This window comes from Zalophus californianus, chromosome 2, assembly GCF_009762305.2.
Source record: "Zalophus californianus isolate mZalCal1 chromosome 2, mZalCal1.pri.v2, whole genome shotgun sequence".
Classification (NCBI taxonomy): domain Eukaryota; kingdom Metazoa; phylum Chordata; class Mammalia; order Carnivora; family Otariidae; genus Zalophus; species Zalophus californianus.
In genome coordinates, this window is record NC_045596.1 from 188,506,140 (window position 1) to 188,523,725 (window position 17,586).

Here is a 17,586-nt window from a genome sequence, read left to right on the forward strand (position 1 = left end):
CACTTAATGACTGAGCCACCCAGGTGCCCCTAGCTTTCCTTTCTTAAGATAAATCATTCTTTTTCATAAATGTTTAAAAGTTACAAGGCAAACACAATAAAATAAATAACTGGCTAAGTCAAAATAGGGATTTAATTTTTTAAAGGTAATCTCAGTAGATTGACTTTAACTTAAGGTTATAAATCGATTTTAATTGATGTTACTTAGCATGAAAATGTATTGACAATGTTGAGTAGTAAAGCTATTAAAACCAGAACTCAAAGCAATATTAATAAAAATAGATTCCAGAACACAATTTTATGTAAGACTTTGTAAAATCATTCCCTTATTGAGTGAAATGATCATATAAGCCCAGTAGTTACAAAATGATTGTGGACACGTGTTGGTTTCTTAATCTCTTATATAGGCCTATTTGTGCATTAAAAAATATTTTTTCGACTAAAATTGCTTCTTTAGAAAATCCTGTGCTTATGTTTGTTTGTACAAATACTTGATCCCGGAGTGAATTTGAAATAGGTACCCACAGATTTCATTTTCAGTTGGAATGAGACCATTTCTGTCCTTGTCCTTGATGCTTGTTAAGCTACAAAAAGCTTGCTCTTATAAGAAAGAAATTGAACATTGCTTGCCTATAAGAGGCAGTATACTTTTCTTTCGCAAAAATCCAGAACTCCAGGGAATGGTCAAGAATCTCATCCAGAGGGTCCTCCTCAGGTGACAGTTTACAAAGAAGTTCTTCCTTGTCTCTCAAAGTGAAGTCCTCAAGCTGAGCAGAAGATTGAGAGAAAGGATCCCTCACCCAGGTGGGTGCTCAGTGGCATTGAAAGGAAGGGAAAACACTGTTCCATTTGTCCTGCAGTGGGTTCTTCCACGTGGCTTTCAATCAAACTGGAGACTTACTGATATCTTTCCTCACTCTTAAGGCCAAACAGCAGTGGAAACATGTCAAGGTTTTCCTTATCAATGTGATTTTTCCAAAAATTCAGTTTCTTTTTAAACCCAAGAATCTTGCTACTTGAGGTCAACACATTCTCTCCAGGGCCTGGTGGATACTTGTCCAACTAGTTCGTGTGATGAAGTGTTTGCTGACATTCTTTATCTTCAAAGCACTCAGAAAAGCTGCCTTACTGTTTTCTCAGAAGTACTCCTGCAAGTGACCTTTGAGCTCAACCAGGTTGAGCACTCTCCTGCTAAGCCCCTGGATTTCTCTCCGTACCAGATTTATGTATGGAGAGAAATCCGTACATACATTGTCTGGGTTGTCAGTTTTGAGAACATACTCAAGTGAACTGGGCTTTGTTTAAAGGCAGTTTACTGTTTTTGCAAAATCACTCAGAGCCTGGGGCATTTCATCTCCGTGTGTTTATTTCAGCATCTCTCTGTGAAGAAAGCGGTACCTTTCAAACAGCTGTGATTTGTAGCTAAGTTCTATTCCATTTTTTTTGGAGCCACGGCTGCGTTTTTGAGTCGAGGGACAACGCACAAAGAGGCCAACTGGGATTGCCAAAACCCATTGGTAAGTAACAGTGAAAGCACTGTTACTTTTTTTGTGTTCTCCATTTTACTTGTGTGGTGAAATGACTCAGAAAGCTGTAATAAGCCTTATTTAGAATTGTCCTTTGGGGTAAACCTAGAATGTTCTTCTTCAGTGCCATATATCTTCCCCCCAAAATTGCTACATTGGGCCATCACACAAAAAGCAAACAAATACAAAACAGAAGGGCATAATAAAAAGAATAAAATAAATAAAAACTAAACAAGAAAATCACAAGCAAAAAAAATTAATAATTCACTTCTACCCTGCACAATGTACGTTTTGCCATTTGTATCAGCAAAGCAGCAGGGGTGGGTGGCTGAGTTGCAGTGCATCAAAAAATTCCTTGTTTAGAAGGACATTCCATGGCAGTATTCTAACTGGTAGGCTTATTGACTGCCGTCAGTTGGTGGCGTACTGGGGAGACTGGGGAGCTGATTGATGTCAGCGCCTACCATCTTCCCCTCACCTCCCTGCTCTGCTGCAGTAGTGCCTACTGATTATCGAATTATCAATGGGCTCCCTTATCTGGTGTCAGAAACAGAGAATGGGTTCAACGAAATGAGAACCGTCCTCCTGGGCCCTGCCATACGGGGCTGAAAGACCTCTAGCGAAATTAATAGGACAATCGATCATGATAAGTGCTAACATTGCACAGTCTGCAAAGTTCAAACAAATGTGTTTCAGTCACAGGCTCTTGTAGAACCCCCTAGTGACATCTTATAGAACACAGGGCTCCCTGGCATTCTAGTTGAGAAATCACTCAAAGACAGTGCAGTTGGGTGGGAACTACTTTATTGATGGGGGCCAAGGAAGGGCTCTCTGGGGAGGTGCCTTAGGAATTGGGACCTGCAGAATATGAGCTAGCAGGCTTTGCATCAATCCACATACCCCAATACCAGTCAATCCTAGAGACTCCAGTTTCTTTCCAAGTTTGATTTTATTCATTCCCTTTGTTGTTTGGTGATACTAGAAGACATTTAAGTGTGGGCTGAAATGAATTCAAAACCGTTTTGGATATATACAAGACTGTGTTCCTCTTTGTATATTGTTGACCTTCTATCCGAAGACATAGAAAATCTCTAGCGTTTGGGAAAGACAGAGGATGTTATTGTACTTGTTTTTTGTTGTTGTTGTTGTTGTTTTTGCAGATGCTTTCTTATGTTTGGGGTGGGGGGGATGTTGGCGCTGCATCACAGAATTGTATTGGAGTACGGCAACCTAGCAGGGAAGCCAGAGGCTGTGATCAGCCTGGATAGGGATGTGAGAATGCTCCAGAATTGCTAATAGACCGGAAATTCTTCATGTATGCAGTAGAAGAAAAAAATTAGGACAGAGTTCGTATTTTGTTGCCTCTGGCAAAAAACATCCAAGAGTTACTGATGAAAGAGTTAGTTTTAGGATAAAAAAAGAAAATCCTAAGTGTAGCCATATCCGTAGCTCTATACCAGCATAATTAGTGTATATGCATGGATAGATGGATGGGTGACATTAACCACGTTGTTTCTAGTCAAGGCAAGCAATGGCTAACACCATTCCAAGTTAATTAATGCATGGGGGATATTCCTGTCTTAGAAAAAGATTATTCATTTTCCTATCTTTTAGTTTGGGAGAAGGTCACCAGACAAGATTTAATAAATGTCTTCCCTTTTGAGCAGGGCCATTCCTGGTCTCACCTGCATTCTTGTCTGCTAATATCTCAACTCCTGCTTTCTTGGGTAGTTTATTTTTTGTCATCATTTTAATAGCACTTGCTATGTACAAAGCAATGTAAGCACTCTACACAGTACCCCATTGACTATTTTTTGCTTTTATTGATATATTTTTGCTTATCCCTTTATTTTCAAACTTTCTGCATAATTTTGTTTTAGTCATGTCTCCTAAATGCTGCGCAGAGTTATATTTTGCTTTGTGATTCAGTATGAAAACTGTTTTCTTTAAAAGGGTAAATTTATTCATTTACATTCTTTTATAAGATATATTTGGTGTTGGTTCTGTTCTATTTATTTTGTGCTTTCTCTTTTTCTATCTCTTTCAAGATGATGCATATGATCTGTTTTCTATGTTTTGTATGTATGTGTTTCTTCTAATAGGTAGCAAGATTTGGGTTTTTTTCCCAGAGTTAACCCTTATAACTTTACAGAATGCTCTTAATCTATTACTTCTTTAGACAGTATTTATTAGTTCCTTACTATTATATATACATTTGTAGTAGTCAAGGTTCTCCAGAGAAGCAGAACAAATAGGATATAGAGGGAGAGAACCAATAGGAATATATATATATATATACACACACACACACACACATATATATAATAAAGAAATTTATTGTAAGGAATTGGCTCACATGTTTTTGGAGGCTGAGAAGCCCCAGATCTGCAGTCAGCAAACCAAAAAGCCAGGAGAGCTCCTGGTACGGTTCTAATCCTTAGTCTGAAGATCTGAGAAACAGGAGAGTCAGTGGTATATGCCCCAATCCAAGTCTGATTCTAAAGGCAAAAGACTGATGTCCTAGCTCCAAGACAGTCAGGCAAAAACAGCAAATTCTCTCTTCCTCTAACTTTTTGTTCTATTCAGGTTTTCAGTAGATTGGATGAAGCCCACCCACAGTGGGGAGAACCATCTGTTTTCTCAGTCTACCAATTCAGATATTATTCTCATCCAGAAACACCCTCACAGAGATGACCAAGACAGTGTTTTTTGTTTTTTTTGGGGGGGGGGGGCCTAGGGAGGGGCAGAGGGAGAGGGAGAGAATCTTCAGCAGGCTCCACGCCCAGCGCAGGGCCCAACTCAGGGCTCCATCTCACAACCCTGAGATCATGACCTGAGCCGAAATCAAGAGTTAGATGCTCAGTTGATTGAGCCACCCTAACACCCCATCCAGAACAATGTTTAACCAAGTATCTGGCCACCCCATGGCCCAGGAAAGTTAACACATAAAATTAACCATCACACTACTTTATGTCCTATTCCCAAATTTAGTTGATTGTTGAGTATGTATACCATTCTCAAATTTCACTGAGTATCTTTCTCACTGTTTACCCTTGAACACTTGGGGGGGAAAAACATTATTTGATTTGCCAACTTTGGCGACCTTTGATCCCACCTATTAAAGATGAGGAAATTTGTATACTTATTACCACCTACCTTCTTACTCAGCTTCTGCCCCAACTTTTATTAATTGTATCATTTCTGTGTTATCAAACAATACAATATTTACTTTCTTTTCTATCACTTTAATCTTCAAGTTTGCTTTAATCTTTATTATACTGTTAAATAGAGTCAATGATCACTGCCAACCCTATGCCCTAGTTTTCCGGATTATCTCTTCCTGGTTAAATTTTCCCCTAGTATGTTACTTATGAAGGGCTCCTAGGGACAATATTCCTTGAGTTCTTGAATGTTAAAGATTGTCTTTTTCTTTTATGTCAGAATCTGTTTCCTTCTTATTTTATTTTAATTTATTTTTAGAGAGGGAGGGGGGTGAGAGAGGGGATGGAGGGGCAGAAGGAGAGGAAGAGAGAGAATCTTAAACAGGCACCATGTCCAGAGCAGAGTCCAATGCAGGGCCTGATCTCACAACCCTGAGATAATGACCTGAGCCAAAATCAAGGGTCAGAGGCTTAACCAACTTTGGCCACCCTGGTCCCCCAAGGTCACCTTTCCTTCTTAATGTCTTCTAGTGCCGACTGCTGCTGTGAAGAAGTCTGAGGTCCCTCTGAGTTTTTTCTTATAAATGACTTAATCTTTTTGGTTGGACAGCCAGAGGATTCTTTTTTAAACCTTTCAAGTCCAGTAAGTTTACTAGGATATATCTAAATATTTAGTATTAGGGATCAGTTTTTCCTGGAATGCAGTGTACTCTTTTGACTTGTCGATTCCAGCTTTCTTTATCTCAAAAATATTCTCTTGAATTGGGGCACCTGGGTGGCTCAGATGGTTAAGCATCTGCCTTCGGCTCAGGTCATGATCCCAGGGTCCTGGGATCGAGTCCCGCATCAGGCTCCCTGCTTCTTGGGAGCCTGCTTCTCCCTCTGCCTCTCTCTCTCTCTCTCTCTGTCTTTCATGAATAAATAAATAAAATCTTAAAAAAAATATTCTCTTGAATTGTTATTTATCCTGTTCAACTATTTGAACTTTCATTTTTGGGCACTGCAGTTACGCTTACGGTGAATCTCCTTTCTCTGTTCTTCCCATCTATCATTCTCTCTCTAGCCTTTTCTAACACTTTGTTTTCATTTCCTTCCACCCACTTTTATGCTCTCTAATCTCTGTGCTCCTGGACCAGCAGCTGTGTTTGTTCTCCCTGTGCTTCTCTCAGTTTTGCTTGAAAAGGGTAAATTTATTCATTTACATTTTTTGATAAGATATATTTGGTGTTGGTTCTGTTCTATTTATTTTGTGCTTTCTATTTTTCTGTCTCTTTCAAGATGATGTGTATGATCTATTTTCTATGTTTTGTGTGTGTGTGTGTGTGTGTGTGTTTTAAGATTTTATTTATTTGACAGAGAGCACAGGCAGGGGGAGCAGCAGGGAGCCCGATGCGGGACTCGATCCCAGGACCCTGGGATCATGACCTGAGCCAAAAGCAGACGCTTAACCAGCTGAGCCACTCAGGTGCCCTGAATGTGTTTCTTTTAATAGGTAGCAAGATTTGGGGCTTTTTACCCCAGAGTTTACCCTTATAACTTTATAGTATGCTCTTAATCTCTCACTTCTTTAGACAGTATTTATTAGTTCCCTACTATTATATATACACTTGTATTAGTCAAGGTTCTCCAGAGAAGCAGAACAAATAGGATATAGAGGGAGAGAACCAATAGGAATATATATGTTGGTATATTGCTTTCATTCTGATATGATGGCTATACTTTTTTCTTCTACTTGTTCCCTGAGTTCTGCCAGCTTATGTCTTATGTATTCCTGTTCCTCATTCTTTCTTCCCTGAGTTATTGCATCTCTGCTTTGAGCTCTTGCTTCAAAGGACTGATTGCTTTTTAAAGTTGTTGCTTTTAATTCATGAAGTAATGCAATTCAGCCATTCTATGGAAACATTTTTCTTTTGTGGTTGATGACTACCACTTTTTTTTTTAATGTTTATCCTCTTCACCTTTTTAATTTTTTTTCTTGACATATGCTTTATAGATCCTGTATGGTTTCTTTCTTTCTTTCTTTCTTTTTTTTTTTTTTACTTACTCATCTCTGAAACAGGCAAATTACTCCTGGACCAGCTATTCGTAGGACATTATGTTGGGGGGAGGAACCCAAACCATGTTCCTGCCCGGCTGGGATTTTTCTTGTGACCTACAGTTTTGTTTGTAGGTTTGGGTGGGTTTTTTTTCATAATGCCAAATCTCTTTTCTCCTGTTTCTACAGAGATAGACCGCTTCCTCCATGAGAACTTATATCATCAGTGCACGTACCCCTGTTCCCACTATTGCAAACAAAGGATTTAAGTTTTGTGCTTCATGGTGCCTCCCTCACTTTGATAAGTATAGTTTGCTGGCTTTACGACCCTGCAGTTGCATTTTCTCTCTATATCCTTCCATGCTCATAGCTGATTGATCCCCACTGCTTTTCACAGTCCCTCTACTATTTTGTGATCTGGCATTCCTGCTGTCTCTTAATTTCTCTCTCCCTCTCTCTCAGACACACACATTTTTATTTTTTGCTCATTTTCTCTTATGCTTTTGGATTATTTCCTGGAAAATAAGAGCAACATGCCAACTCTATACCACCAACTTCAAACTCTGGAAATTGGTCCGTATTATAACAAAATCTTATAAACACATGATGTATAACTCATATTTGTTCCCAAATTATACACATTAATTTAAGTGCCAATTTCATTTAAATTTTTACCTTGGAAGACTTTATTCTTATTCCATCTGTCCTACTCTTGGGCCATACTGCTCTATAGCTCTTCTTTGTGAATTCTTTCCCAATTAACAAATTTACAATTGTGGGCTTTCCTTTTTCATTGCTTTACAGTATTTTCATTTTTAAATACAAAACATTATTATTTATGGTGCTGGATTTCTTAACTTATTTGTAGAAGTGTCTTAGATTGACCTTTGTTGGCTCATAATGTGACCCATAGGGTCTAATACACCTGCTGTATACCTCAGGGTTCCTCAGGCTGCTAGGTTTTAGGTACAAAAATCACCTCTGAGGAAGATTAAGTATTTTGGATGCCATGGGTGAGTATGCCTGATGTTAGGATGAGTGCTAAAGAAATGAGTAACCCTGTGCTTAGTTGTGCTTAGATGTGCTACAGGTCATGTGCCTCATTAACATTCAAGAGTTGCCTGCTAAGTATTCTCACCAGCTCCTGAAGACAGGGTGTTGTGTCCAATACAAAGACTTTCTCATGGAAGGTAGAAAACACTAGAGAGCTAGGCTGCTATCAGACTCTCTTGAGGTGGACTTTACCTGAAACAGTGTAATCCTATGGGGGGCTGGTGCTCTTCTCTCCTGAGGAAGCAGCACTTTTCATTAGTGGGTTATCCTTTGGTTGTAAGTTCCATCACAAGTACTTTTTACTGATAAAACAGAGAAGATTGAATAATTTGTTCTTTTTACAGATGATATCAGATTTAAGAGCAGGTACTGTGTCTGTGGTTGCCACCTCTTAACTGTTGGAATGGAATGAAACATTGGAGATTATTTTAGGGAGAACAGCTTCTTTGGGAAGACAATGATGTCCAAAAAATGAGGGTAGCAACAAAGAGCTGCTTCAGTTGACTGCAATAGTAGCTTGAAATCCAGGAGAAAGGAAACCACAGTAACCAGAGTGAGGGAAATCCACTGTGGGAAAGCTCTTGCACCACCCGATTCTGATCAGTTTTAGGGGGGAGTTTCTGAGGTGAATCCCTTGCCTATTTTTCCTTCTAGGGCATGATTGCTTGGGGTACTTTCAGAGAAAAAAGACTCAGAATGAGGAGAGAGTGTGCTCCAGGACCTGGGTAGCTGGGTTAATGACTAGCTTCTTGTAGAGTGGAGCATGGGAAGAACTTGTTGGAGGTCCCAACAACTAATTATTCACATAAGTCACTCTACAGGACCTCTATTTTGGCCTACACATCTTTCCCTTTTTGTAGTTAAAACATCCCTCTGGAAAAGAAAGGCCATATGCACCCCAATGTTCATAGCAGCAATGTCCACAATAGCCAAACTGTGGAAAGAGCTGAGATGCCCTTCAACAGACAAATGGATAAAGAAGATGTGTCCATATATACAGTGGAGTATTACTCAGCCATCAGAAAGGATGAATACCCAACTTTTGCATCAACATGGATGGGACTGGAGGAGATTATGCTAAGTGAAATAAGTCAAGCAGAGAAAGTCTTGCTTGTTTATCGTATGGTTTCACTTATTTGTGGAACATAAGGAATAGCATGGAGGACATTAGGAGAAGGAAAGGAAAAATGAAGGGGGGTGGGAATTGGAGGGGGAGACAAACCATGAGAGACTATGGACTCCAAGAAACAAACTGAGGGTTTTAGAGGGGAGAAGGATGGGGATGGGTTAGCCTGGTGATGGGTATTAAGGAGGGCGTGTATTGCATGGAACACTGGGTGTTATACACAAACAATGAATCATGGAACACTACATCAAAAACTAATGATGTAATGTATGGTGACTAACATAACAATAATAAAATTAAATTAAAAAAATCCCTCTGGAGAATGATGCCTGAGGCAAAGAGAGCTTGGGGGAACTGTCCTCCCCTGCCACCACCACTGCCCCACCCCTCTGTGCTCCCACACCCAGCCATATGGTCTCAAGGGGATGTCAGTCAAGGGGCCTGGCCCAGGATAGCCTCTCCAGCTGGTCCATGAGCTATAGCCCTGGGGATGCATAAGTAATTGACTTTGTTCTAGTCCTACAGCATTGAATTCAAGTATGTTCTTGGCTTAACGCATGTTATCTTGGGAAAGTTAAGAGCAATAGATGAAGTTTTCCAGGCCTAAAGTACTATATATTGAGCTCTAGAAATCACAGTATGCAGAACATAACCCTACCATGGGGTGTGTTTGGTTTGGATATGACAGCCTTCAACATATTAGACAGGCTCTCTCTCAGACGTCTAGCTTCTGCCACATAAATATGGGCCCGAGGGATGAAGTTGAGTTTTCAGAAGGTCTGATGTGACCCTTGCCAACTCAAAACATTATCTTTTGAGGATCTGGATCCAGAAGTTTCGACTTCTCTTTGTCTTTGGAGAATATTGTTGATCTTTCTGCAGAGTATCCTGACTGTGCTAACTTCATTCTATATCCTTTAAAAAAGTAATTTATCCCGGTGGTATCTGTGTCTGGGCCTTCATGGAGCCAAGTTTACTATTAACATTGGTCAATAAATTATTCCTGAACCCCCACCCCCACCCCATGAGACAGACATGTAACTTAAGCTTAGCAACTTAGATTCTCTTTCTTGAGAACCTGAAGCTTAAGTTAAATTACAGAACATAGAATGGTTGGAACTGAATTGTTTTGATGACAGTACCTTGATGAAATTATCTGTCTCTGGGGCATCTGGCTGACTCAGCTGGTGGAACATGTGACTCTTGATATCGTGGTTGTGAGTTCAAGACCCCCCCACACCCCCTCCTCCCCTGCCCCCTGCCCAGGGGTAGAGTTTACTTTAAAAAAAAAAAAAAAAAGAGAAATTGTCTCCCCTGCTTAGATTCTTTTTTTTCCCCAGCATAGTGGGGTTTTTTTTAAGTTTTTATTTTAATTCCAGTTAGTTAACATACAGTGTTATATCAGTTTCAGGTGTACAATATAGTGATTTAACACTTCCATGTATCACCCTGTGCTCATTATGACAAGTGCGCTCCTTAATTCCCATCACCTATTTCACCCATCCCCCACCCACCTTCTCTCTGGTAACCAGCAGTTTGTTCTCTGTAATTAAGAGACTGTTTCTTTTCTTTTCTTTTTGTAAGTAGGATCCACACCCAATGTGGGAGCTCGAACTCATGACCCTGAGATCAAGAGTCCCATACTCTACCAATTGAGCCAGCAAGGAACCCAAAAGACTGTTTCTTGATTTGTCTCTCTCTCTTTCTTTTTTTCCCTTTGCTTGTTTGTTTTGTTTCTTAAATTCCACATATGAGTGAAATCATATGGTATTTTGTCTTTCTCTGATGGACTTATTTCACATGGCATAATACCCTCTAGCTCCATCCATGTCATTGCAAATGGGGAGATTTCATTCTCTTTATGACTGAATAATATTCCATTGTGTGGAATATTATTATATATATTATTATATACACACACACACACACACACACACACATACATTTATACCACATTTTCTTTATCCATTCATCTACTACTGATGGACACTTGGGCTGCTTCTGTATCTTGGCTATGGTAAATGATCCTGCTATAAACATAGGGGTGCATGTATCCTTTGAATTAGTGTCCATGTATTCTTTGGGTAAACCCAGCAGTGCAATCATAAGGTAGTTCTATTTTTAACTTTTTAAAAAATATATTTATTTATCCTAGAGAGAGGATGCATGTGCAAGAGCACATGAGTGAGGGGAGGGGCAGAAGGAGATAATCCCCAAGCAGACTCCCCGCTGATTCAGGGCTGATCCCACAACCCCGAGATCATCACCTGAGCCAAAACCAAGAGTTGGACCCTCAACCAACTGAGCCACCCTGGCGCCACTCTATTTTTAACTTCTTGATGAAGCGCCATACTGTTTTCCACAGTGGCTGCACCAGTTTGCACTCCCACCAACAGTGCGGTGCGCAAGGGTTCCTTTTTCTCCACATCCTCACCAACACTTGTTGTTTCTGGTGCTATTTTGATTTGGGCCATTCTGACATGTGGGAGGTGCTATTTCATTGTAGTTTTGATTTGCACTTCCCTGACGATAAGTGATGATGAGCATCTTTTCATATGTCTGTTGGCCGTCGGTATGTCTTCTTTGGAGAAATGCCTGTTCATGTCTTCTGCCCATTTTTTAATTGGATGTTTTGGGTTTGGGGTATTAAGTTTTATAACTTCTTTATATATTTTTGATTCTAACCCTTTATCAGATATGTCATTTGCAAATATCTTCTCTCATTCCATAGGTTGCCTTTTAGTTTTGTTGATTGTTTCCTTTGCTGTGCAGAAGCTTTTTATCTTGACAAAGACCCAGTAGTTTATTTTTGCTTTCATTTCCCTTGCCTCAGGAGGCATATCTAGAAAGAAGTTGTTATGGCCAATGTCAAAGAAGTTACTGCCTGTGTTCTCTTCTAGGATTTTTATGATTTCAGGTCTCACATTTAGATCTTTAATCCATTTTGAGTTTATCTTTGTGTCTGGTGTAAGAAAGTGGTCCAGTTTCATTCATTTGCTATAGCTCTCCAATTTTCCCTACACCATTTGTTGAAGACACCGTCCTTTTCCCATTGCATATTCTTTCCTGCTTTATCAAAGATTAATTGGCCACATAATTGTGTGTTTATTTCTGGATTTTCTGTTCTGTTCTATTGATCTATGTGTCTATTTTTGTGCCAGCACCATACTGTTTTGATGACTACAGCTTTGTAATACAACTTAAAGTCCAGAATTGTGATGCCTCCAGGTTTGCTTTTCCTTTTCAAGTTTGCCTTGGCTATTTGAGGTATTTTGTGGTTCCATACAAATCTTAGGATTGTTTGTTTTAGTTCTGTAAAAAATGCTGTTGATATTTTGATAGGGATTGAATTAATGTGTAGGGATTGCTTTGGTTAGTATAGACTTTTAACAATATTTGTTCTTCCAATCCATGAGCATGGAATGTCTTTCCATTACTTTGTGTCATCTTCAATTTTTTTCATCAGTGTTTTATAGTTTTCAGAGTAGAGGTCTTTGACCTCTTTGGTTAGGTTTATTCCTAAGTATCTTATTATTTTGGGTACAATTGTAAATGGGATTGTTAATATTTCTTTCTGCTGCTTCATTATTGCTGTATAGAAATGCAGATTTCTGTACATTGATTTTGTATCCTGTGACTTTACTGAATTTGTTTATCCGTTCTAGCAGTTTTTTGGTGGAGTTTTGGATTTTCTATATATAGTATCGTGTCATCTGCAAACAGTGAAAGTTTTACTTCTTCCTTACCTATTTGGATGTCTTTTATTTCTTTTTGTTGTGACTGCTGTGGCTGGGGCTTCCAGTACTATGTTGAATAAATGTGGTAAGAGTGGGCATCCTTGTCTTGTTCCCGATCTTAGGGGGAAAGTTCTCAGTATTCCCCCATTAAGAATGATGATAGCGGTGGGTTTTTCAATATGGCCTTTATTATGTTGAGGTATGTTCCCACTAAACCTACTTTGTTGAGGGTTTTTATCATGAATGGATGTTGCACTTTTTCTGCATCTCTTGAAATGATTGTATGGTTCTTATCCTTTGTCTTATTGAAGCAATATATCACATTGATTTGTGAATATTGAACCACACTTGCATCCCAGGAATAAATTCCACTTAATTGTGGTGAATGATTCTTGGGGTTTTTTTGCTTTTGTTTTTATTTTTTTGGTGGGCAGCAAAGCAAAGTTTTTTGAACAATAGTAAAGTTGTTGAGCTATAGTACAAAGCTCCCAAAGAGGGAGGGGACCCAAAAGGGTTGCCCATAGTGAATGATTTTTGTAATGTATCATTGAATTTGGCTTGCTAGTATTTTGTTGAGAATTTTTGTATCTATGTTCATCAGGAATATTAGCCTGTAGTTCTCTTAGTGATGTCTTTATCTGGTTTTGGTAGCAGGGTAATGTTGGCTTCATAGAATGAATTTGGAAGTTTTCCTTCCTTTTCTGTATTTTGGAATAGTTTAGGAAGAATAGGTATTAATTCTTTAAGTGTTTGGTTGAATTTGCCTATAAAGCCATCTGGTCCTGGACTTTTGTTTGTTGGGAGTTTTTTGGTTACTGACTCAATTTCTTTGCTGGTTATCAGTCTGTTCAGATTTTCTATTTCTTCCTGTTTCAGTTTTGGTAGTTTATATGTTTCTAGGAATTTGTCCATTTCTTCTAGGTTGTCCCATTTGTTGGCATATAGTTTTTCATAATATTCATTTTTTAAATATTTTACTTTTAGGGGCGCCTGGGTGGCTCAGTCTTTAGGCGTCTGCCTTCGGCTCGGGTCATGATTCCAGGGTCCTGGGATTGGGCCTTGCATCAGGCTCCCTGCTCAGCGGGAAGCCTGCTTCTCCCTCTCCCACTCCCCCTGCTTGTGTTCCCTCTCTCGCTGTGTCTCTGTCAAATGAATAAATAAAATCTTTAAAATATATATATATTTTACTTTTAAGTAATCTCTACACCCAACATGGGGCTCGAATGCACAACCCCAAGGTCGAGAGTTGCACACTCCACTGACTGAGCTAGCCAGGCAACCCTGTAATATTCTCTTATGATTGTATTTCTGTGGTGTTGGTTGTTATTTCTCCTCTCTCATTTGAAATTTTATTTGAGTCCTCTTTTTTTCTTGATAAATCTGGCTAGAGCTTTATCAACTTTAGTGATTTTTTTTTTCAGAGAACCAGGTCCTGGTTTCATTGGTCTGTTCTATTGTGTGTTTTGTTTTGGTTTTTTTTAGTTTGTATATCATTTATATCTGCTCTAATCTTTATTATTTCCTTCCTTTTGCTGGTTTTAGATTTTGTTTGTTGTTCTTTTTCTAACTCCTTTAGGTGTAAGTTTAGGTTGTTTAAGGTATTTCTTGCTTCTTGAGGAAGGCCTATATTGCTATATACTTCTCTCTCAGGACCGACTTTGCTACATCTCAGAGGTTTAGGACCCTTGTGTTTTCATTTTCATTTGTTTCCATGTACTTATTTCTTATTTCTTTTCTTTCATGAGGCAAAAACATTTATTAACTTTTGTGATGTGCAAGTGTAAGAACCACATAATCTGGACTGACTTTAGGTAACAATCATTTAAAAGATAGAAAGCCCCATTACAGAAATTTTTAAATCGACTATTTGACAACTTATACAATAAATGAAGAAAACTGATGATAGAACAGGCCAGTGATCAGCCAACACAATACAGCAGGTTAACAAATACAGCCAAAGGGTCAGTGCGTATCATCTACCACCTTCCATGTAACATCTTGGCTGAGTTTTTGTTGGAGGGTAGGCAGGGAGAAGGCGGGGGAACACAAAGGCAGGTCGATTCAAACCACCCCTATTAAGTATATTATTTTATACCTCATTCTAAAATTATGATGTGAATAGAGCATGTATTTATACAGCTCATGCAACTAGAGTTTTCTCCTGAAGGTCAAGAATCCAACAAGGTGATGCTCAGATTGGGGCAGATGCTGGCAGTAACTGCACTGAACTCTATCTGCTTCAATCATGAACCACACTAAACTGGGCAATTATTTCAAAATATGAACCACAGATATAAAAGGACCTACACAGAAAAATTATTTTTTCTAATTTAAAAAACATGTAGTAAATATAAATGGATTCGGTCAACAGTATTGACTTACAAATTCAACCAAACTGGAATAAATGCTCAAATTTTCGGGGAGCCTACTTCAGTCCTGGTGGTGCCACTTACCTGGAGCAAGATCCTCAGTGGGGCATTTCATGCAAGGATGATTGGAAAATCAATTTACAATATCATCTCAGATCCTATAACTAAGGGTCTAAGGATCTTCAGTAAGAGCTTGAAATTGGGGGAAATACCGATTTGGGAAATAAGAGGATGCTGCCCCCTGCACACCCCCAGGTGACCAGCAGTCAGCCTGCATCACACTTCAAGCTCCAGTGATTTAAGTTAGAAGCTCCTTTCCCCTCGCTTTCATTCCACAACACTTGATGGCATGGCCTCCAAAATACAAACCACAACCTGTCCTGTTTGTGGCACCAACTGGCTAATACCTCGAGATGTGCAGGACTGACTCTAAAGTTGATTAAAGAGCACATCCATTCATTCTAGAAAATAAAGAATAGAGATAATGTGTTTCATCTGCACAGGTTTGATGGACTTTGGTCACCTAGTAAATTCCAGACTTGCTCCCATTAGTGGTCAGTAGAAGGCTTTGCATTTGGGCTAGAAACCAAATTAGGTTAAATCAGGCCTTTGTTGCGATAGTACGTTTGTTTATTTGAACTATGTTTATTTGTGGGTAAAGTGCCAGTTTTATATACAAATCAGTAAGTAAACTTTAAAATCTGCTTTGAAGCACCAACGGGGACACCTTCCAAAAGCCTTGGAGTAACTGACTGATTAATCCTGCTGGATCAGACTCACCCTAGAATCCCCACACTTTGAGCCTTGACTGCCACTAAGAGCCACGGTGAACTCATGGACAGCCATCCTGCCTGTGAAAGCCAAACACGGCCAAGATCTTTCCTAAGAATCTGAGTAGCTTTTGTCTCTGCTTCTTTCTGGGTGAGACAACTAGCATCACTAATCAACGGGCTTGCTTATGAGGTGCTACACAGTTTTAACAATATTATTAATGAACATTATGGATATTTCATGGTGTATCTGGTTTGATACACTTCAAGTAGCTGATTTATTTTTTTATGAGAAAGAGGGGAAAAAATCAGCAAAATAAGAGCACATCTTCATTCACTTATAAGTGAGTATCCAAGGTAAAAGAATTCTTTGTTGGACTTGACATCACTCCTATCCTCTGATACTTGCCTCCTCTGTTCTCAAAGAAGTTAGTCTTCCCTTCCAGTGAAATATTCTTCATAAGGTCAAATGGATTTTCTACTCTGGAAACCTTGCTAAAACCTAGTTCCTGCCTAAGTCAGTCTGCCATGAATTCAATATACTGCCTTATTAACATGCAATTCATCCCAATGAGCTTCAGGGGAAGGCACCTGGGAGGAACTCCTGGTCTATCCTAACGGCTTTGATAATTATTTCCTTCACTCTCTGCTCTGAAGGTTTATGGACCAGGTGTTTGAACGTCAGGCAGGCAAAGTCACGGTGTAAACCCTCATGTCTGCTAATAAGCTCATTGGAAAACAATGAGGCCAGGCATCAGGCTGCATTTCTTGAGCCAGTATATCGACGCAGAAGAACCAAAAAAGGAAAGTCCTTCCGTGGCAGCAAAGTCCACAACCCATTCCCTGTAGGTAGCCTCTTTGTCCCCAACCCAACGCAAGGCCCAATCTGCCTTCTTCCTTTCACAAGGCATTGTCTCGATGGTGTTGAAGAGAAATTCCCTCTCTTTGGAATCTTATATAAGTGTCAGTGAGGAGACTACATATCTCAGAATGGATGTTTTCCATGGCAATTTGGAAGCCATAGAAACAGCAGGCTTCTGTCATCTGAACTTCTTGGCCACACCACTCCACCAAGTTTTCATCTACTATGCCAACACTTGCCACAAAGAAAGCCAGAACATGAACGTGGGGTATAAAATCTCTCTCCTCAGGCTTCAGGGATTCCCAGTGCTGAATGTCCTTGGAAAGATTCACCTCTTTAGCTGTCCAAAAAGAAGCCTCAGCTTTCTTACACATCTGCCAAAGATCATGATACTCCGTAGGAAAGATGAGAAAGCGAAGAGGGTTTTCTGTCAGTAGGGGCTCATCCTCCACGCTGGGGGCAAGTACCTTAGTTTTTGGCTCTGGGGGCTCCTGGAAGATCGTCCTGGTGGTCTTGCTGGCCAGCACACCGGTCCACTGAGGGCAGGGGGGTGGGGCGTGTTCTCCTTGTCCTCCAGGCTGAGACCCTTAAGGAGCGAGAACTGGAGCTGCTGCTGCAGCTGGGGGTCCAGGATGGTGGCCAGCAGAAGGCAGAGGGAGAGCATGGCCTGGCGGGGCATGCTCGCAGGTCCTGGGACTATTTATTTTTCCTTTTATTTCCTGGTTGACCCATTCACTGTGTAGAAGCATGTTATTAACCTTCATGTATTTGTGGTTTTTCCAGATTTTTTCTGGTGGCTGACTACTAGTTTCATAGCCTCGTGGTCTGAAAAGATGCATGGTATGACTTTGATGTTTCTGAATTTGTTGAGACTTGTTTTGTGGCCTAATATGTGATCTATTCTGGAGAATGTTCCATGTGTACTTCAAAAGAATGTGTATTTTGATG

General features: G+C 39.8%; 1 pseudogene; it reads right to left on the minus strand.

The window, feature by feature from the left end:
• Positions 1-16,114: 16,114 nt before the first annotated feature.
• On the minus strand, positions 16,115-17,361 carry LOC113925371 (annotated as a pseudogene).
• Between the last annotated feature and the right edge of the window lie 225 nt (positions 17,362-17,586).